This window comes from Engraulis encrasicolus, chromosome 17 (genome assembly GCF_034702125.1).
Source record: "Engraulis encrasicolus isolate BLACKSEA-1 chromosome 17, IST_EnEncr_1.0, whole genome shotgun sequence".
Lineage (NCBI taxonomy): Eukaryota > Metazoa > Chordata > Actinopteri > Clupeiformes > Engraulidae > Engraulis > Engraulis encrasicolus.
The window spans coordinates 4168629-4190649 of record NC_085873.1 but is presented as its reverse complement, the minus strand read 5'-3'; positions in this window follow the sequence as shown (position 1 = coordinate 4190649).

The window sequence follows — 22021 nt, the reverse complement described above, 5'->3', positions numbered from 1 at the left end:
GAGAGTGGTGTGCATCCAACAACCTGGCCCTGAACATCTCCAAGACGAAGGAGCTCATCCTGGACTTCCGGCGGAACAAAGATGCTCCTGCCCCCCTGTACATCAATGGAGAACGTGTAGAGCAAGTCAGTTCATTTAAATTCCTAGGTGTACACATCTCCGCTGATCTCTCCTGGTCGACTAACACCTCGGCTCTGGTAAAAAAGGCCCAGCAGCGATTGCACTTCCTCAGAGTACTTAAGAAAGAACAGTTAGACTCAAGCTTGCTGGTGACCTTTTACCGTTCCACCATAGAGAGCCTGCTGACCTACGCAGTGTCAGTGTGGCACTCAAGTTGCACTGAGGCTGACAGGAAGAGACTGCAGAGGGTGACCAAAACAGCACAAAAAACCATAGGCTGCCCCCTGCCTCCCATACCCACCATCTACAACTCACCCTGCGTAAGTAGAGCCAGGAGTATCATTAAAGATCACACACATCCTGGCTTTCATCTCTTCACACTGTTGCCCTCTGGCAGGCGCTACAAGGCATTGCCAGCCAGAACCAATAGGATGAAGAACAGCTTCTTCCCCAAAGCTGTTACAACAATGAACACACACTTACTGGACAATGCTAATCTATAAAGGACTGTGCACTTCGTAGGGAAGCTACAATCTCAGTATACTTTGTATACTGACAATAAAGGCTTTCTATTTCTTTTTCTATTCTATGATCTGGAACCCTCGCTGAGGGTAGATTCCATGCTGTGGAAAAGCAGCATGGGCTTTCCCAGACTAACTGTGGCCTAGGTATTTTATCTTTTTGCAAACCTCAAGAGAATTTTAAGACAGTTTGAACACAGGGAATGTGAGGCTTCATCCTGTTTAGTTCTAACACAAAAGACTTGATAGACAAAATGCAATGAATGTTATGACATGGAAGAGAGTAATTCTCTTTGGCGTAGGCCCCCGGTCTGCCTTGGACATTTTCTGTAAAGGGGGGAGCATATCCTGCCGATGAATAAGGCAGGGGGCGGCGGCTTGCGGAGAGGGCTATGGAAGGAGGCAGCCTGATCTCAAAAAACTCCGTGCTCCTGGACACGGATGTTAAGGACACGAAATCCGTTTTCAAAATTCCGTGCTCCTGGACACGGAATTGTTTTCCGTGATGGGCACACGGAAGTGCTTTCTATAGGCTATTACCACAGCTCTGTGTTAACTCTATCATTAGAAAATACATACCAAATGCTAATCCTAAACAAAATAATGCTTTAGCAATTTAAGTTGTGCCCTGACCAAAACATTCCCTAACCGTAACCTGTCATTAAAGACATATTTTTGAGAAATACCTTTTCCAGTTGATTGCTAGGCTATCAAATTCATATAATGAATGAAAGAATACTAGCTGTGCCCAGACCAAAACAATCCTTAACCCTAACCTGTTAGTAAGAAATGTTATTTGAGGAAAAATATTTGAAATTAGAGAAAATGAAATCCTGAGAAAACACAAGACGGTGGACACATAGAGGGAGTATAGAGGGAGCATAGAGGGAGGATTTTCTTTTTGATATTCTGTCTCTCCCTATTAGAATACATATTATCATTAACATTAAAGACTGATCATGTCTTTATTAGTGGGCAAACCAACAAAATCAGCAAGGGATCAAATACTTATTCTCCTCACTGTAGGTACCGTCTTGCCTTTCTGGCAGAACTTCACGCTAAAGCTTAAATGTCTAATTATTAAACTAGGGCATTTGCTGGAATTGTCCAATTTTATCACTGAGCACAGTCCTCTGTCAAGGCCAAGGCAGCTCAATGTCACCCTATTGTGGTCTCTAGTTGAAAGTGCAATTGTCACCGGGGTGACTACACACAATGGGGCGGAACTAATATGTGTTCCCCGTTTCCTTTAGGGAGCGGTTTCGGTGTAGCCATCCGGAACAAAGATGGCGGCTCACTGTCCCAAAATGTAAACACGGCAGCCAGCCTAGCAAGGCTAATGGTTTATAATTGTGCCCTGTTAATTCATTATTGTCCCAATGCAGCCCAGCTGGACAGGGGGAGAAAATTCGCTCCAACGATTGGTGTGTTTGAGAGGGGGAGCATTATATATGCTGGAGAGGCGTCTTGTTCGAGAGACGACCGGGGAGCCGGACACCACACCGGCTGTGCTTGCAGAGAGGACGGACGACCGGAGAAGACTGCCGAGACGGACAACGGACACAAGAAACCGGGCCTCACGAAGGAGAAGTGGGAGGGAGGAGCAACGACGACAGTGTCCCCTTTTTCGAGCACTATTATCAGTAGTCGTGGACCAGCCCTGTAGATCCGTTCGCAATTTTGAGTTGAGGGCGTTTCTCACTGGATTTGAGTTAGTGGGTTCCTAGACATTAAAAATCACGGAGGTGCTCGTCCACCATAGTGCCAGATTTTTCACAATATGGCCGCCAAATATGGCCGCAATTGCCTATGACAAATATCTGTCTTTTTACTTTTAAACTGTTTATACACGTCATACATAAATTCTGACCAATTTTTGGAGGAATTCAATTCTGACAATTACATGAGGAGGATGTGTGATTTTGACCTTAAAAGGTCATTGCCAAGGTCAAATTTGCTATTCTGAAGAGCGTTAATAGACTTCCATTGTAAAAATGAGAGACAAATGATCAATTATGGCATGAGGAGTTATTTGCTGATATTACTATGATTATTTGTGTCAGTATAGTCCTTAAAAGGTCAAGGTCAATGTCAAGGTCTTTTCCCTATTCTGAAGAACTCAGCCATGTGCTTGCCCATTAAGTCATTATTAAGAATAAGGAACTGCCACTTAATGTAAATCTAACATTTCTAACATTTAATATTTCTTAACACTTGATGGACCATCATAGCATAAATAATTAATGAATAAATGTGATGATGAAGACCTAGGCTTAAATTAAGCCAAAACCACAATACATTTACTGAAGTGGAACATTGTAACATTGTAGTGATTTATTTATTTTAACTCAAAAAATCATGTTATCATTATGATATCATATCTTATGATAATGGTTTCAGGCATTTTAATGGCAGGAGTATGCCAGGTGTGTGCTCCTGCCACCCATGTTGCTTAGGCTCATGCCTTATTTTGGGGTCCTTGGTTCTTGCAAGTATGTTGCAGACTCTATGAACTTGAAATGCGCCCTCTTATAGAATGTGCCCTCTTATAGCACTACTGATGGGAGGAAGAGCATTGATTCCAGCACCATTGCTGTACATTTCTTCTCTGTGATCATCAAATATTACAGCTGTTGTGGTTGATCTGGCCCCAGCCCAGACACGCACCAAGTACTTCTCAGCCAATGTTGCATCTTACTCTGTCAATATTTTGGCCTCTCCAAAGTTAACCAAGTACTGGACTGGATCAGAAACCATGGCTGCATGTTTAGTCCCAACCTCATGCAACCCCCCTACTCATGCAATCATCTCCTTACAGGATATGTTCTTTGATCACAGTTTTTGTCAGTGACGCTCCAAGATGAGAGACTAATTGATTGAGGGGTTAGATTCTCCTCATCTAACCAGTGCCATACTGCTGGTAAATCTCCTGCATACCAAGTTCTTGGAAATATGGGCTGTAGTGGAGAAACAATGCAAATGTGTCTGTATCATTTGAGTCTATAACAACTTTTCTGCTTCACACGAACAGCCCACTCAACATGCACCAGCAACCTGGCCTAAGCCTCATCAACGCAGTTCAAGAGCTCTGGAATCTCTTCACCATCAGCTGACTTTGCTGGTAGCACCTCATCATCAACAACAACAGGGCTGACTATGACAGTAGTATTGCCTCTGGTTTGATAATAAATAATGTCTGGAACTAACAATTGGAGATTTCACTTGTTCTCCACAGAGGCCCAGAACTTATCAAGTTGGTGAGGAATGGGTGTTTGTCCGTTCATGCCAATGATGTCAACGGCTGTTGTTGAGTTGGTACGCCCCATGCGCTCACCTTTCTTCAATGACATCTCAATGTACGAGTCACAAGATGGATGAGCTCTGGATGTCACCAGAGGGATATTGCTGAGTTGATGATGGCATTGATGACAGCGCCTAAATTCTGCCAGAGGCATCTGACGGATCTTTGACATGAAGTCTACCCGAACATGAGGGTAATAAGTAGACTCAGAGCTTCATTGGGTGAGATTAAGGTGAGGCTCAATTTCACTGACAAGCTTTGACTTGTTAACAACCAACGGAAGGTCACCATCTAACAGGGGTGATGCTGAAAGGACATAATGAGATCTGCTGAATACTCATGCCCCGTTCATCAGCAATGTCCATCCTCCTATGTGCCTCAGCTATGTCTTTAGATGAGACCAACTTCTGCTCCTTTACAATGATTGCTGGTGTCTTCTATGGTTGATCTTTGTACTGCAGAAGATTCCTTTTTGAAACATTCCACTTATCTAATGTTCATGAGAACTAACCTATCCTGCCTGTATAAGCTGAAGACAAGCTTGCAAGCAAGCTTTGGAGACGGTTGTGCAGGCGAGGTGTGACAACCTGGTTGCTGAGCAGATTGTGCAGTGGAACGGGTACATTAACGGTCACTGAGTATGGATTCTGCGGATCAACCACAACGTCTAGCAACAATGACACATTTCAGTTGAATGAAAGGCGTGGAGTGGTGCTCAGTGCATGTTGGAGGTGGCATTCTGTCCGCTTCAAAGTGGTGTTGTTGGTAAGCAAGTTGAGGACATCAGTGATCATTGTAATCTGATGGAAAGAGCTCAAACTTTGCTGCAACATTAACATTGCGTGTGGCTCCTACTACAAAGTGTCCTCCATGACCCTTAAATACTCTCTGAATGCTGCTCAACCTTTATGCCACCTCCCACAGCACAGAACTAGCAATGGCGATCCTGCACAACCCACTGACCTACAGAAAAGCAATGGTACAGCTCAGAATGTGTTAACACTAGAATCTTGATTTGTTCAAGATACCATGATCCATAACATAGGTAATTAATGCAGTTACGTACTGCAAAGATTGGCATAGGACGTTATTGTACACTGTAACAAATAGCTGTTTATTTACGGCAATTCTGCAACAGCATTCTACTGTTTTTCGAAAAAACAGACAACTACTGTGAAAATATTACTTTGAGTCACATACTGAGCATAAACAGTAAGTACTGCACAATAGCAGTATTCGCCGTTGTGGAAAAAACTAGAGATGCACTGGATCCTGATTTTTAGGATCCTGCCGGATACCAGATCCACTGAATAAGATCCTGCCGGATCCGGAACCGGATACCGGATCCTACAAAAGGGTTGAAACATATAGTCTACTCGCCCTTTTTATTACGTTGGCGCAAACTATTTTTTAGACTCATTGGCTTATTGCCACACTGCCTGCAATAGCCGCTTCCAAAGGGATTTCACTCCATGCAGTGATTGGGGTTGTGAAAGACTGAAAAGCCTAGGCTAGACATGCACCAGACCCTGATTTTTAGGTAACATGCCGGATAACGGATCCACTGCTTAAGATCCTGCCGGACCCGGACCCTGTGAAAAACTCTATTATCCTGACGGATCTGGAACCGGAACCGGATCCGGTGCATCTCTAGAAAATAACAAGTTATTTTAGGCAGCACCATTGAAACCCATTCATCCTCCACTTGTCCGTGATCACCATCAAACTTCAATACCACCTGAAGAACTGAAGTCATTCTGACTGGTTAAAGATTATCTGATACTATCAAGCATGATGAAACAATTTCTAAGGAAACTACAATACTTAAAAAGTGCTTGATGCAGCAAAGTGTGAGTAGCACATGCATTTTGATAGTGATGAAAGTGTGAATGCCTGAAACATTTTAAGAACTTGTAACACTCTTGCAACAAGCAGCCCCATCTAAACCAATCTGCTAATCAGTGCCTGGCCTCACCTGAGTAGGGCTGTTATGCCATTATTCAATTACGGGCGTCACCTGCCAAGGGCCTGATGACTCTGGTCACATGGTACTCTTGCACCTGTATATAAATCTGGACTATCAACACTTCAGTTGCTTGCCTGCCTGCTGGCTGGCCTGCATGGCACAGCATAGCACTTGTTTGCCTACAAGCTTGCCTACAAGCTTGCTTACATACTTGCACACTTTCCTCTTTGTGAAAGCTTGCTGTATGTGGCATCATTTGTGGCATTGTTGCATATAATGTGCCTGCTGCAAATTAGGCATTGCTTTGAGAGCTAGCTTGTAGTGCTGCTTGTTTGCTGTGCTACTTGGTGCAAAATATTTTTTTAAAGACTGACCAATGCTACATTCATCATTGGCTCATCAAGAGATACAGTACAAAGCCCACCTCCCACACTATCATTGTAACATAGCACTGCGTACTCTGAAATTTTATTCATGCCCACACTTTCAAAGGACCACGGCAAACCATTTTCTCAATACAGCATTGCGCCATAGTATCATGCTCAAGGCAATCCAGTCATGGTGAACGATGGGAGGGTGGGGTGGTAACATGGCCAGGGTGCCACAGTTATGGAGAATGATGGGTGGGGTGGGAAGTTGCCATGGCCATATTCATGAATAGAACTATGACCCAGTATTTGCCTGTCATCACACAGTACAATTCAACTTTTTAACTGAAATGTACTGTTATTTTTCTGTAGAGTACTGTTATTTAACAGTTCAATTGCTGCTGGAAAAATGTTATATACTGTGATACATTAAACAGCAATGAGCTGTATTTGATTTTTGGTGTGAAATAACAGTAGAATTACAGGTAAATATAATTGCCAGTAACTGCCGTTATTTTGCAGGGAAATTTTCTTAGAGTGTAGCCACATATTGATTCATTTTCCTTCTCTTTCAGAGACAACAGCATTTTTAATGATGGCCGCCAAATCCAGCCAAACCTCAAAGAATTGTCTTGATTCAAGCTCTCCACTTGCTCAATCAAGGCCTCAAACTCAAATTCTGGGCAACTGAAGCCAGTGAAGTGTGCAATGCCTGTATGCATCAATGCATCATCCAGGCCAGAACCTCGAGGCAATTTTCCCTGATATCTGAGAATAACACGCGTCCAATGGAAAGGGCCAATACAGTGGAAGAGATCCTTGAAGTGCTCCGTCTCATGCAGGTTTCATCACACCAAATTGATGCCTGGTTCATCTGTCTGCGAACACCGGAAGTTGGATAGGCAGTGTCTGACAGTGGCACACTCAGTAATGGGTCTTGGTATTATAGGAAGGAAGCCAGCACGCATCATTGGCACCACAGCAGATGAGACAAGTGTGTGTACAGCAGCCCGCATCAAAAGGTCTCCTCCTGACACACTAGAGCGAATCAGGCTGATCAAGAATTCATGCTTTCCTGATAAACCTTTTGCAGTTGCAACATGCAGTAATGTTGCTTGCTTGTTTTCAGGATGCAGCAGCATGTCTGGTGGTAGTGCCGGTCGAACCACTGGCTTTTCATGATCATCTACCTCTTGGCATGGTAAATTCCTCTGCAGTATATCATCAGCTTGGCTTAATTCTGTGCCCGACACTGGAGACTTTTGAAGGTGTCTGTTCACTGAAGCATCTTGAAACAGTAATAAGGCTGCATAGTGTGAACCCTTGGTACTAGAAAGTGATGATTTGTCAGCATAATCAGAGTTGGATACCTGCCAATGTATAATCCTCCCTTGTAAAAGTGCTTAGTATGGTTTTCTGTCGGTTTTTCGAGCATTCCACAACATAGCTAGCAAGAAGACTGGTCAGATCTGATTGTCTGGTAGCTTGAACATGAACCAATCCTGTGAAAAGTTGCGAGAAGGTTCTTGATATGAAGGCTTTTGCTGTGGGAAGCATCATATGCAATGGTGTTCGCCTCATTCCGCTTTGATTGTTATGCACAAGCATTTGAAAGAAGCAGTGAAGTTGTGTACTCTTGTGATGTCTGACACACTTCTCCTCTTCTAGTGGGGGATCCTATCTGTGTTGACTGTTGCAGTGCATGTGCTGTCCTGACCTCTGACTGTGTGGAAGTGTTAGATGGCCGAGTTGTTCAGAATAGGGAAAAGGCCTGGAACATGACCTTGACCTTAACCTTGACCTTTTAAGGACTATACTGACACTATACTGACACAAAATAATCATAGCAATATCAGCAAATAACTGCTCATACCATAATTGAGAATTTTTAGTCTATTGACATTCTTCAGAATAGCAAATTTGACCTTGGCAATGACCTTTTAAGGTCACATTCTCCTCATGTAATTGTCAGAAATGGTTTCCTCTCCAAAAATTGGTCAGAATTGATGTATGGCATGTGTATAAACAGTTTAAAAGTAAAAAAAAAAAAAAAACACAGGTTTTTGTCATAGGCGATGGCGGCCATATTTGGCGGCCATATTGTGAAAAATCTGGCACTATGGTGGACGAGCACCTCCATGATTTTTAATGTCTAGGAACCCACTAACTCAATTCCAGTGAGAAACGCCCTCAACTCAAAATTGCGAACGGGTCTACAGGGCTGGTCCTGGACTATATACCCTTCAGTTGTGCTGGCTACCTGTTTGCATGATAATTGGGGCTGCTTTGTTTTCGAACCCTATTGCCCTGAGCTTTCTGTGCCTTGAATTGTTTGTCAGGACAACCTTTGTAAATCTCACCAGTGTGATCTGCCGTGGTGCTTCCCTTCACTTAACAGCAGCCCTAGGCAGGCGCGGAGTGGCCGTCGGGAGATCGAGGACTTGTCCCGGTGGGCCGCGGCCGTGAAATAAAACATTGCGGCCTCACTGAGTTTTTAACCGGCCCTGAAGTTTCAAGATTAAACATATATGCAGTGACTTTCCAATTTCCACTTCCCTGTATTTTGTATCAGCTGACTGGCTTGTATTTATACCGTATACCAGACGGCAATACCTCACTGACGGTGTCAAACAGTAAATTGGCCACACCCCTTCTCTACTGATAATTTTCATACACCGTACATCGCGGAAGTTTACAAGATCTTAGTAACACAGTTTCGTTTTCAGTATTTAAATAACCTGTGACATGTAGATTGGTTACCAAAGTTTGGAAATATTAATAAATTATGATTTATTTTCCGATTTCCACACGACTGTTACAGTTTACAGTCTTTCCAGTCCAGATTCACTTGCTCTCTGGTTATTGAATTGGGTTACGAACAGACTCCACCAAGTGGTAAGGAAGAGAACTGCACCTAACAGAAGCAATGGGTTTTGTTTTGATTTGTTAGAACTACCAGTATATCTCCTTATAGTCGAAATAATATTATTATCATACACATCATACCACACAAGATTCTGATGTGACCAGTGCTGGGTGTGTAGGCTAAGCTGTGGATTAAAGTAGAGTGATTGCAAGAAACAAAGACATTTGCTGCGACGAAGACAGCGTTTTAAGGTAGGCCTACACCGTTTGGTTATACATTTTGTTGACTTATGGTTGTGCTTTGAAGTAGCTAGGTTTGGCTTATTTGCTGCATGGTGGGTTTATTGCACAATGTAGACAGACTTTTTGTAAGCTATAGGCTACTATACTATATTTTGTAAGCCTACTCCTCTAAAAATCCCCATACTCAACTTTGTGCCCATGCTCATCCTGTCTTCCTTAAATGATATTTCAATTTCAAACTGTCAAAATGACAGTGGAGTGCACATTTGCATGGAACAGTTGCGTGATGTAGCCTAACCTAGTAGGCCTATGAATGCTTTGGACTGTGATGATGGCTCCAGTGGTGTAGTCTACTTTTTGAAGTGGGTATACTGTATATTTGAGCATTTTTTGATGTGTACTGTATATGGGTGGGAGACGTGACGCCTTGTTTTTTCGTAACATTGGTTAAAAACCTACAAAACTGTTATTTTCCTTTAAAAAACAAATGTCAATGAAAGAAGATGTGGTACATTATGTTTCATATTAGTCTTAGATGAGAAGAAACATTTTTGTTAAGATTCATGTAAAGGTTTATATGTCAAATTTCCTGCGGTGTGACTGTAACATTAATGAAACAATATATAATAATATATATATAAATTAACCAACAACATTTTGAATAATTTATGAAGCATTTGGCATGATTGCATAAATCTTAACTTTAGATTAAGATATGTGAATGTGGAAAAAACTCAAGACAGTAATATTAACTACAAGTTCAATTTCGTAACACAAATTGCGTCCTGTGGGGTGACATGTATGTCAATGTTTGTGAATGGGCAGCTGCAAGGCCAACTACAAGGGTCTTAAAGACTGGCTCCTAACCAGTCAGTACCTCAGTTATTGGAGAGTGCTGTGGAAGTTTAAGGTGACTCTTAACCTCTTAATATGTCTTCATATTGCAATCTTTCTGTCACGCAATGCTTAGGTTCATTTTATGGTGTCCTGTGGTGTGACTGCTCTTATAGGAGGAAAAAAAGTGTTTTTATTAATGAAAACACATATTAAGATTAAACACAATATAATTATCAAGTTAGCATGAACTCAGATGTCAGTCATGTATACAAAAGGATTAAAATGGCCATAATGCAGTGAATTCCCTGTGGTGTGACTCCATTTTCCTGCGGTGTGACATGCCTATGCTATGTGTTGATGCAGGACACATTTTCCCAAAAATGGCAAAAATAAGGTGAAATTCCACAGACCACTAAGTGCTTTATTTTTTTCTATTTTTTTCCAATTTTTATCCATCATTTTTTTCAGGAATTTGAAAAACTTTCTTTTTTTTTTGTGTTACGCCCTTAAACGTCAACCACCCATATATTTGTGCTATTGTAAATAATGGATCAATCAATTTTAAGTGGGTATACTGTAGGCCTAATCCCTGAAATTTTGAAATGGGTGCGTATACCTGCGTTTTACGTAGACTACACCACTGGCTGTGCATTTCATCAAGGCGTAGGCTAAATTCTCCAATTCAGGTTGATATTTTGACAACACTAATGTTCACATGTAGTACGACTGCAGATTTCGTGGCTTTTGTCTTTTTGGTTAGGAAACCATGTTGTTCGCTTTTTTTTTTTTTTTTAAAGAGGGCCGCCAAGGGGAAAATTCTCCCGGCGGGAAAAGGTGGGCCCCTGGCCCCAGGTGCGCCAGCCGCTATCCCCCTTGAGTTCCATGCCCGGACTACTGATGACTAGCCTGCTCCTGTTTACTAGTTCGACTGTGTCCTACGCTGACCCAACGCTGTCCAGCCACTGACGAGGTCCCCGCCGGAAGAGTTGTGCCCGCCACCACGCCAACGCTGTCCAGCCACTGACGAGGCCCCCGCCGGACGAGCCGCGCCGCCGCTGCCCAACGCCGTCCATCCACTGACGAGGCCCCCACCGGACGAGCTGCGCCGCCGCTGCCCAACGCCGTCCATCCACTGACGAGGTCCCCGCCGGAAGAGTGTGCCCGCCACTACGCCAACGCTGTCCAGCCACCGACGAGGTCCCCGCTGGAAGAGTTGTGCCCGCCACCACGCCAACGCTGCCCAGCCACTGACGAGACCCCCACCGGACGAGCTGCGCCGCCGCCGCCCAACGCCGTCCATCCACTGACGAGGTCCCCGCCGGAAGAGTGGTGCCCGCCACCACGACAACGCTGTCCAGCCACTGACGGGGTCCCCACCGGACGAGCCGCGCCGCCACTACGTCCACGCTGCCCAGCCACTGACGAGGTCCCCACCGGACGAGTCGCGCCGCCACTACGCCCACGCTGCCCAGCCACTGACGAGGTCCCCGCCGGACGAGCCGCGCCGCCGCGACCCCAACGCTGTCCGGCCACTGACGAGGTCCCCGCCCGACGAGCCGTGTCCTCCACTATCCCCCAACGCTGTCCAGCCACCGACGAGGTCCCCACTGGACGAGCCGTGCCCGCTGCTACCCCCGACACTGTCCTGCCACTGACGAGACCCCCGCCTGGCGAGCCACCCTCGCTGCCGCCCCAGTGACTCTCAGCTCCCCCCCCCGGTCTCCACCTTCCAGGGCCCTGACGAAAGAGTTTCCCCCTTTTCCCTTTAGTATAACTTTTATCCCCCAATAAATTTGTTCTTAACTTTATCCCTCGTCTTGGCGTGTTGTGTTCCCTGGTGCAGAACGGGTTTAGTGGGCCTTGAGCGCCCCCCCCCCCCCCCCTTGGTCACACAATCAATAACAACAACAAAGGTAAAAGAAAGCACTCTCAAGGCGCATAGTTTTAATGTCAAATGTCTCTCATTTTGTGCTTTATAAAGCTGAAGCCATGCAGGTTCAGTAGCCTATAGGGACCATGGTCTTTAGTGTCTTTCACTTATCTTCCATCTTCTCCATATAGGGTGAGGCTGGGGTTGGTTGTCACATTTTTTTTTACTTAAATCTAATCTCAGGAGAAACAGTTTATTGCAAGAAACCCATGTCCGTACAGCTTCAGGTGTCAGGTACATTTGTAAAGCCATAGAAACCATTCTCTTCAAAATGGACTGTCAATGACACCTTGCGCAAATGTGACAACCAACCCCAGTGCGGGTTGACACAATGTTATTCTAATGGGGGAAAATGGAAATGTTTAACTTTAAATGAAAATGATACAACATTTTTTATGAAATGTGAACCCAAACATAGCTAATGTATACATAATCATCAAATAAGGTTTTTAATATTTTTTTAATACAATTTTGAATTTTAAAAATGCAAATGTAGGGTAGGCTATTTCACACACAACTTAATGTGAAACACCTCATGCTATGGCTAACACCACAGACAATGAAAAGTATTGTGACAACCAACCCCAACTGCCATGTTTCACTCTTTTTCAGGCTACAGTAGCTCTGAAATGCATCAAACTGGCAAAGACCAGTCAATAGCAGCGCAAATCAATGGAGAACACGCATCTCTGTCAAAAAAATATCTTTGAAACTCGCCAAACAGGTTTTGATATTTCTGGTATGGGTGTGTTGTTGCAGCAACCGCCCACATCTAAGTAAGCCATGACTCTCAAAAAGGAAAAAGAAAATATTCTTGATGGTGGATGCATGCGAGGAACGTGTATTTAACAAGAATTATTTACGCTTGGAAGAGCTGAACTACTGGAATGTCAAATTGAACACTTCTTAATACAGCGGGTGAGTTTTATTGTTGGTGATCTTGCTTTTGTTGTGTTAATAAGGAACTTTATATCTATCACAGCAATCACAAAATCAAAGGAAAATGTTACATGATTCACAAAGTGCAGTTACATTTATAAAGCCTAAATCGACCTGCTTACGATGCTGTGTTGTTTGAAGCGTTCTACATATTAGATTATGCATTCTTCTCGGCTCCCTCCCGTTGATGCTAAATAAACAACCCAGAGGAACATCTCATTTTGTCACAGTGAGTTGAAAGTAAAGTTACAATATGTGCAAAAAAGTACAATTTGTAACCTATAGGCTTATGTATAGTCGCAATTTACATTTTATTTAATATTTAGTTTGTGTTATTGTGTATTGTGTAATTCATACAAAATGACTAGTTAGCCTACTCATAATGGAGCATTATGTATGCCAACTATGTGCTCATTTATGTATTCATTCAGTAAAGCACAATGCACATGAGGTTACCTCTAGCCTAGTAAACTAGCCCCATCTGCCAGTGGCCAAATTTAATCTCACATTTAGTCTGGTTTGTCAGGCTACCTGACCTCTGTATGACTCTGGAGTGGGCCAGTCAGTGTGTTATCTGAACTAAATGTACTGAACTAAATGTACTACCATATTTTTTACATTTTGTCTATTGAGCAAAAAAACCTTAAAAAAATGTTTAGAATCTTGGTCTAAAATGCACCTAATAATTAACTGAAATGGAACATAAGAGCAGTACTTGCCTGTGACAGAATGTATAGTGGCTTCCTGATGATATCCAACAGTAGCTTCAGAGGGACAGTCGCCAGAAAGGGGAATATCTCAATGCATTCTGATTCTAACCATTTTAAACAGAGTGCATTGAAATGGCACTCTGTCCGTCAAAAATGTGGCCAATGTTGTGTGGGAAGAGGGGGTTTGTATGTTTAGGTGTGTGTGTAAAGTTTATGGTGTTACTATTTTAAAATTAGATTGTGTATTAGGACTATGGCAGGATATTTGTATATTTTTCTATGGTAGATGCTAAAAGTTGATTGATTTCATGCCTAATTGGTTCTAGCTGTGGACTTGAAAACCCTTAGCAATCCTGCAGCAGGTTGTGAAGTGCACCACGGAGCACACCTGCAAAACGGTGGTAAAAACTTTTTTTTTCTTTGTGACTGAACTTTGATGATTGAATTATGTTTGTCACCGGTGGAATTTTGGTTTGCTGTTTATAGTCTATGTTGATTGATAATGTTCAGAGTTTTTGTTTTTCTTTATTTTCATTTTCTCCGGACAAGTTTTCCTGAGTGTTAGGAAAAAAATATACCCTGCTTGGAGTCGGATCTTCGCCCCGTTGTCTGCTTTCCAGGCCCCATGGCCTAACATCCTACAAAGGGACAAAGTTAGCCTTATACAAACACAAATTTACATGTGAGTGATTCTCCGATTCGACTACGCTTTTAAGTCCATGGATTTTATTTGCCAATTCCACTAACTATTAACTGCATCCAATGATTATTTGGACATTAGAAAACATTTATCTTTCATATAATACAGAAAGTGTAGACATTGCATTTTTTCCCTCAGCAAGAATGAATATTTAATACTGGTTTTGGGCGTTTTCATGCCGTCCTGTTTTCCAAATGTCAGATTCAGTCTTCATATTAGCATGTAAAGAAACTTGTTTTGCCCAAGACGATTGCAAATGTTGATTCACAGTAATCATCACAATATGACAAAACTGTCAGAAAGACCACTGTCCTTTCCATTATACATGAAATTTGCCATTTTGTGTGTGTCCACGAAAACTGTGTTAACCGTGTCACGGTCTGAAACCCCCTCCATAAATCAGTAATGGTTTTGAGCTCCATCCTTCCATAATTTAATCCATTCTTTTTCATGTTCTCATAGCGGGAAAATTGCCTGTCAACTGTGTTATCAACATATTCATAAGAATCTGAATTAGAAATCACATGTAGAAAAACACAGATAAAGCATACAGATACATGAATTGATAAAGGTGTTGTGGTGGAACTTCTGAGGTCCAGTTAGCACAACACCATAAAGATGGCTGAAATGTCAAGCCGTGTTACCGTCAATGGTGTTACAATTAGCTATGACAGTCAGGGTTGCCAGATGAGGCTGATGATTTCCAGCCCAAAAAATGTTCAAAAACCGCCTAGAAGCACAAAATCCTGCCCAATTCTATTGATTTCTATGGCAGGTTTTTCTGATAAATGCCATTTTTACCCGCACACTACCATCCTAAGCAGCCCAATTGGGCGGGAACCAGCCCAATCTGGCAACACTGATGACAGTTGAGGAGGAGTATGTTTTTGCCAATTTATCTCCATATTGACAGACAAACAAACAAAATAATTTGTGTTCTAGGGAGATGGGTTTGTCTGCTCTGTTTTTTCTCCTAAAAAAGTGCCGACTTGTTCCCCTGCACTGTTGACCGTAACACAGTTGAGTAACACGGTTGACTGTTTTGAAAGTGTTTTTGAGCTATTGATCCCTTATGTGTTGGAAAAATCCTGTGAATAGACACTAGGGATTATCTCTGGAGAAGGAAGTCTTGTGTAAGGAGGGTGACTAAATTCAAATCAGACGTTACAGAGATGTATAATGAAAAATGTGTCAGTCTGTATCACAGTGAATCATAAAATCCTACTTATGAAGCTCAAAAATCACATTTTCTATATCAGTTACACAGATTAAAGACAACATTATTGCTAAGGGACATAAGCACTTTCAAACGTGTATTGTTTCAACTCTGTAGTATTTTTATTTATGTTTGAAATTACATAGTATTTGTCCATAACACTGTTGACAAAATAATTAAGCAAATGTTCGCTTTCATTAGAGTATTTATCAAATGATTTAAGATTAAGCTTGGCAATTTGTTTGTTTAGAAACTTAAATATATACACTATGTAAACATCTAGGTCATTTAGTTGAAAAAAAATACACTGATAATTGACATTTTGCTTTTGCTTTCGCTAAAGCGTAGGCGAATCGTAGAATCACTCATGTGACTAAATGTGCCAACATCTTAACACAGGGATAAACAGTCAGGCAAAGATAATAGAAGGGATGGGTTCTTAATTATGGGTGTTATGCATGCTATGGGACGGAATGTCATGGTGAAATGTGGTTGAACAAGTTGTGGGTGAAATGAGCGTTTCACTCTGACAAAGACAGACAGATAAATAGATGGGCAGAGATTTTGGAAAGATTAAAGTGCCCTATTGCGCACAATTTTAACTCCTGTAGAAAATGGCCATGTTTCATTTTTGTAACTACACATGGATTGTGTTAGCCTGGGAACACCCATACTGCCTTTAGTTCTACACAATCGTTTCGATCTGAAAGACAGTATGGCGAGGATGACTCATAACGTACAAGATCATGGGATCTGTGTCATAATGGCCAAGCATTCCGACCTTAACAGTTTCTCTGCCCAATCAGAGAGCAGGGCAGTGCGTCATAATAGCCAAGTATTCCGGCCCCATACGGAATTTACAATAGGCAACTCCCCAGACCTAATCTCACTTGTGATTAGGTCTGGTGTTAACCAGGCAAGGATTGTGTAACTAGTCAGGAAAACATATTTAAACAGTGTAGCAAAGTGGTAATGGCAGGGTAAACTGTAACTGTCACCTTTCAAAGTTTTCCTTAGAGACCCGACTAAAATACAAATTACCACCCACGGCCCACACAAGAACCCCAGATTGGACCCTGCACAAGCCTTGTTGTGTTTAAATCAGCAAATGTGGATGCGCCTCCGTATATTTTCTGGCTAAAGCCATCGCGTGCTCTACGGCTGTGTACCAGACGTTAGTGTGTGTAGCTCTGCTCCACCAGGGGGTGCCGAAGCTACACACACACCGTCTGGTGTGAACCAGGCTATATGTAAATGACTTTGAACATGGCATGGCTGTTGGTGCTGGTAGGGCTTGATTTGAGTATTTCAGAAAAGACTGATTTACTAGGATATTCACACACCACCATCTCTAGGGTTTACACAGAATAGTCCGAAAAAGAAAAAAATACACTGACCGGTGGTTCTGTGGGCAAAAATACCTTGTTGATGGCTGAGGTCAGAGGAGAATGGCCAGACTGGTTTGAGCTGATAGTGAGTTGAAAGTAAAGTTACAATATGTGCAAAAAAAGTACAATTTGTAACCTATAGGCTTATGTATAGTCGCAATTTACATTTTATTTAATATTTCGTTTGTGTTATTGTGTATTGTGTAATTCATACAAAATGACTAGTTAGCCTACTCTACTACTTAACTGAAACATGGCTGGAAAAATCCACTAGCTCTATCACACTTATAGAAGCAACTCCGTCACACTTTAATTTCATTAGTACAGAAAGGCAGAATAAACAGGGAGGGGGGATAGCAATTATTTTCAAGGCACTGTTTCAATGTCAAAAGACATCACTAGGTGAATTTTCATCTTTTGAATACTTAGCTGCTGTTCTAAAATGTTCTTCTGACATACTGTTATTGACTATTTACAGACCTCCAAGACTTTCTGCACCACTCTTCTTAGAGGAATTTGGTGAGCTGTTGTCGAATGTTTGTGTGGACTATGATAGCTTGTTTATAGCAGGCGATTTTAATTTTTACGTGGACGACTTAGAGAATGTCTATGCTAAGGAATTTTTAAGTCTTATTGACATTTTTAGCCTCACACAGCATGTAACAGGACCAACACACAACCAAGGTCACACTTTAGACCTAATAATAACAAAAGGCCTTAATGCTTGTGCTAGTGTCAAAGACTATGGCTTTTCTGACCATTACTGCATTTTTTCTGATGTTTCTATGTACCCTCATGTTCAAAGGGAATCTGTTACAGTCAAAAAACGTATAATCAACTGTGAGACAGCCTCACTCTTTCAGCAAGCACTTTCAGAGATCCAAAGTCAAACCTCAGAGAGTGCAGATGATCTCATGGTTAATTTTAATTCAAGGATGACCCGTATTATGGATGTTATTGCCCCCGAAAAAATCAAAACAGTGGGACGTGAAAAAGCACCTTGGAGAAAGAATCCCACAGTTATATTGCTAAAGCAAGAATGCAGGAGGGCTGAAAGACAGTGGCGTAAATCCAAACTTGAAGTCCACTACCAAATCTATAAACACACACTCTCGAAATACAACCAAGAAATTTCTAAAGCTAGACAATCTTTTTTCTCTGACATAATTAACAGAAATATTAATAATGCACGTGTCCTGTTTGGCACTGTGGAAAAGCTAGCAAGGCCCCCAAATCTAATGCCCTCTGAGTTCCTCTCAGTCAGCAAATGCAATGAGTTCGCATCCTTTTTCAAAGGAAAGATTGAAAAAATACGTGCAAACATACTCACACATGTGCAACCGACCCAAGATTCAGACCAGCTTGCTATGGTGAAGTTAAATCCTAACCTCATGAGAAATTTTCATTTAGTTGATGTGGACATTCTTAATAGAACGGTACAAAGTCTTAGCTCCTCTACATCTGACTTAGATATTTTACCAACAGCCTTCTTCAAATCCATCTTAAATCTAATATCATCAGATGTACTTCAGATCATCAACACCTCACTACAAACAGGCATATTCCCAGGCTGTCTGAAAGAAGCAGTTGTGAAACCCTTACTGAAAAAGAACAACCTGGATGCACTGGTACTAAACAACTATAGGCCCATATCCAATTTACCATTCATGGGTAAAATAATAGAGAAAATTGTTTTTAACCAATTAACTGCTTTTCTAATGTCTAATAGCTATTTTGATAAGTTTCAATCAGGTTTCCGTGCCTACCACAGCACTGAAACAGCTCTTATTAAAGTTATGAATGACATAAGATTGAATTCTGATGCTGGCAAATCATCCGTCTTGGTACTTCTTGATTTGAGTGCTGCTTTCGATACAGTTAATCATTCTATACTACTACATAGACTGGAACACTGGGTTGGCTTTACGGGCATAGTGATCGACTGGTTAAAATCGTACTTACAACAAAGAAGTTTTTTTGTCGCCATTGGAAGACATACTTCATCACCAATGTCTCTGGATTGTGGGGTCCCCCAGGGCTCCATTCTGGGACCACTACTGTTCAATCTGTATATGTTGCCACTGGGACACATTATCGAGAATAACTCCATAAATTACCATAGCTATGCGGATGATACCCAGCTCTACTTATCTATGTCCCCAAATGACTATACCCCCCTTGAATCACTCTATCATTGCATGGACCAAATTAACAAATGGATGTCTCACAATTTCCTCCAGCTGAACACAGATAAAACTGAAGTAATTATATTTGGGAAAAGAGAGGAGAGACAAAAGATTGCTACTATCCTTGAAACGAAGGGACTGAAAGCAAGGGAAACAGTTAAAAATCTTGGGGTCCTCATTGACAGTGACCTAATCTTCAACAGTCACATGAAAGCTATTACTAAGTCTGCATTTTATCACATAAAAAACGTCTCTAAATTTAGGGGCCTGATGTCTAAACATGATCTGGAGAAGCTAATACATGCCTTTATTTCTAGTAAAGTTGATTACTGTAACAGTCTTTTTACTGGCCTCCCCAATAAAACCATTAAACAGCTTCAACTTGTACAAAACGCAGCTGCAAGGGTTCTTACAAAGACAAGGAAGTTCGACCACATTACTCCAATTTTAAGATCGCTGCATTGGCTCCCAGTAAGCTACAGAATTGATTTTAAGGCTATGCTACTTGTGTTTAAATCACTAAATGGAATGGGATCTACTGGATATGTTTCAGCTGTATGCACCGACTAGGTCACTAAGGTCAACGGAGAAGAATTTGCTGGTGATTCCAAAAGTCAAAACAAAGTGTGGAGAGGCAGCCTTTTGCTTCTATGCTTCAAAGCTTTGGAACCAGCTTCCAGATGACATAAAAAATGCACCCACTATTGATAGCTTTAAATCTAGACTCAAGACAAAGCTGTTCTCAGATGCTTTCCCCTAGCTTAAATTACTTATTCTTATTATTTTTATTTTTTATTTCATTTGTTTTATTTTATTTTATTTTATTATTATTTTTACCTTATGTTTTATCTTAATGTTTTTAAATGCTTTTTGACTCTAATTCATTTCCTTCTTTCTTCCCTGTTTCCTTTCATTTACATTTGTTAACTTTGTGAAGCACATTGAGTTGCACCTGTGTATGAAATGCGCTATATAAATAAACTTGCCTTGCCTTGCCTTGCCTTACTCATAATGGAGCATTATGTATGCCAACTGTGTGCTCATTTATGTATTTCTTCAGTAAAACACTATGCACATGAGGTTATATTAATTATTTTTCTTTCACAAAAAGGCCTAGTGTTTACGACCAAATCAATGCAACAAATGAATGCCTGTAAAAATAGCCAACAGCTCTCGCGCGCGCACGCACGCACGCACACACACACTTTTCACACACACACACACACACACACACAAACACACACACACACACACACACACACACACACACACACACACACACACACACACACACACACACACACACACTTTTCACACACACTTTCAGAAACAGCATTGCCTTTAAAATTAAAGAGTGAGTTATATTGGTTATATTAAATTGTCCACTTTATGAACACACCAAAGGTTGCAACAGCAGTGGCTAATTAACGTTAAAATTAACGTCAAAAGAGTCGTTAAACATAGACACAAAGAAGGATGAAATAAAGAAGACAAAAGAAAACAACTATCTAGTGCAATGGTTTAAGACGATATCGAAAATAAGAAAATATAGCCTATGAACTGATTTGTATTTCATTGAGGGAAGCAAGTAGTTCAGACATTGTTTTGTTGTTGACCAGGTTTACACTTGCTGTGTATCAGAATTTTGGGTTCATTCTCCTTTGCAGATAATCTCTAAATCATCAAGATTTTTGTTGCTGTCGCTGGACAACTCAGAGCTCTCTCCAGTTCTCTCCATAGGTTTTCTATTAGATTAAGGTCCAGAGACTGGTTGGCCACTTCATTTATTGCCCTTGATGTGCTTCCTCTTGTTCCACTCCTTCCTTGTCTTGGATATGCTTTGGGTCATTGTCGTGTTTAGAGACCCATCCCTGATCCATTTTCAGGTTACTGGTTGGCCTGTGCAATGATGATCTCATTCAAATCATCATTTGCCATGTTCAGGTCATCAGTCCCTGACATCCTTTGAAAGCTCCTTTGTATACTATATTGGAAGGTTTGGAGTCTGATTTGTTTACTCATTCTATGGACATTTGGACTACTTCAGGGGGGAAAGTGGTTTCACTATTTCGGCAGTCAAATCAGAGAACGTCTCTAACCTATGAGAACGGTATCTCTCATTGGCTCCCAGTACAGCCCCGTTGGCGAACGCAGCCAAGTAAAAGATGAATGGGAGCCTATTGGGCTAAATGGCTCAGCAGGGATTTGTGACGGTTCTGTTCTCTGGTTTGTAAAGATGTGCGCACATTCTGTACCTTATCATGGAAGTTGTATTAGAAGTGAAGTTAAAGGTTCCTGACATGGCTTTGTTCTCCCAAAGACTTGTTAGTTTTGTCCTGCAACACGCTGGCATTCGGTTAATACCAAACGAATCATAGCTGATCCGTACCACCCCAGCTACACACACTTCACCCTTCTACCACCTGCCCGGAGATACAGGTGCTTACGTGCTAACACCAGCCGACTCAGGAACAGCTTCTTCCCTCAATGTATCAGACTGTTGAATACAAAATCACCAACATAGGAAGAAATCCACTCATAACATCTCCTCTTTCTCCAACCTGCCAATTTTTCAACTTTTTAAATATATATTTTTTCCTACTTTTTTTTTTTTTTTTTTTCTTTTTTCTTTTTCCTTTTTAACATTCTTTTTATAGCCTGATAAACCAGACTAAATGTGGATGTCTAATTTAGTCTGGCCTCGATGCATAATACATCCGAAGATTGTTGA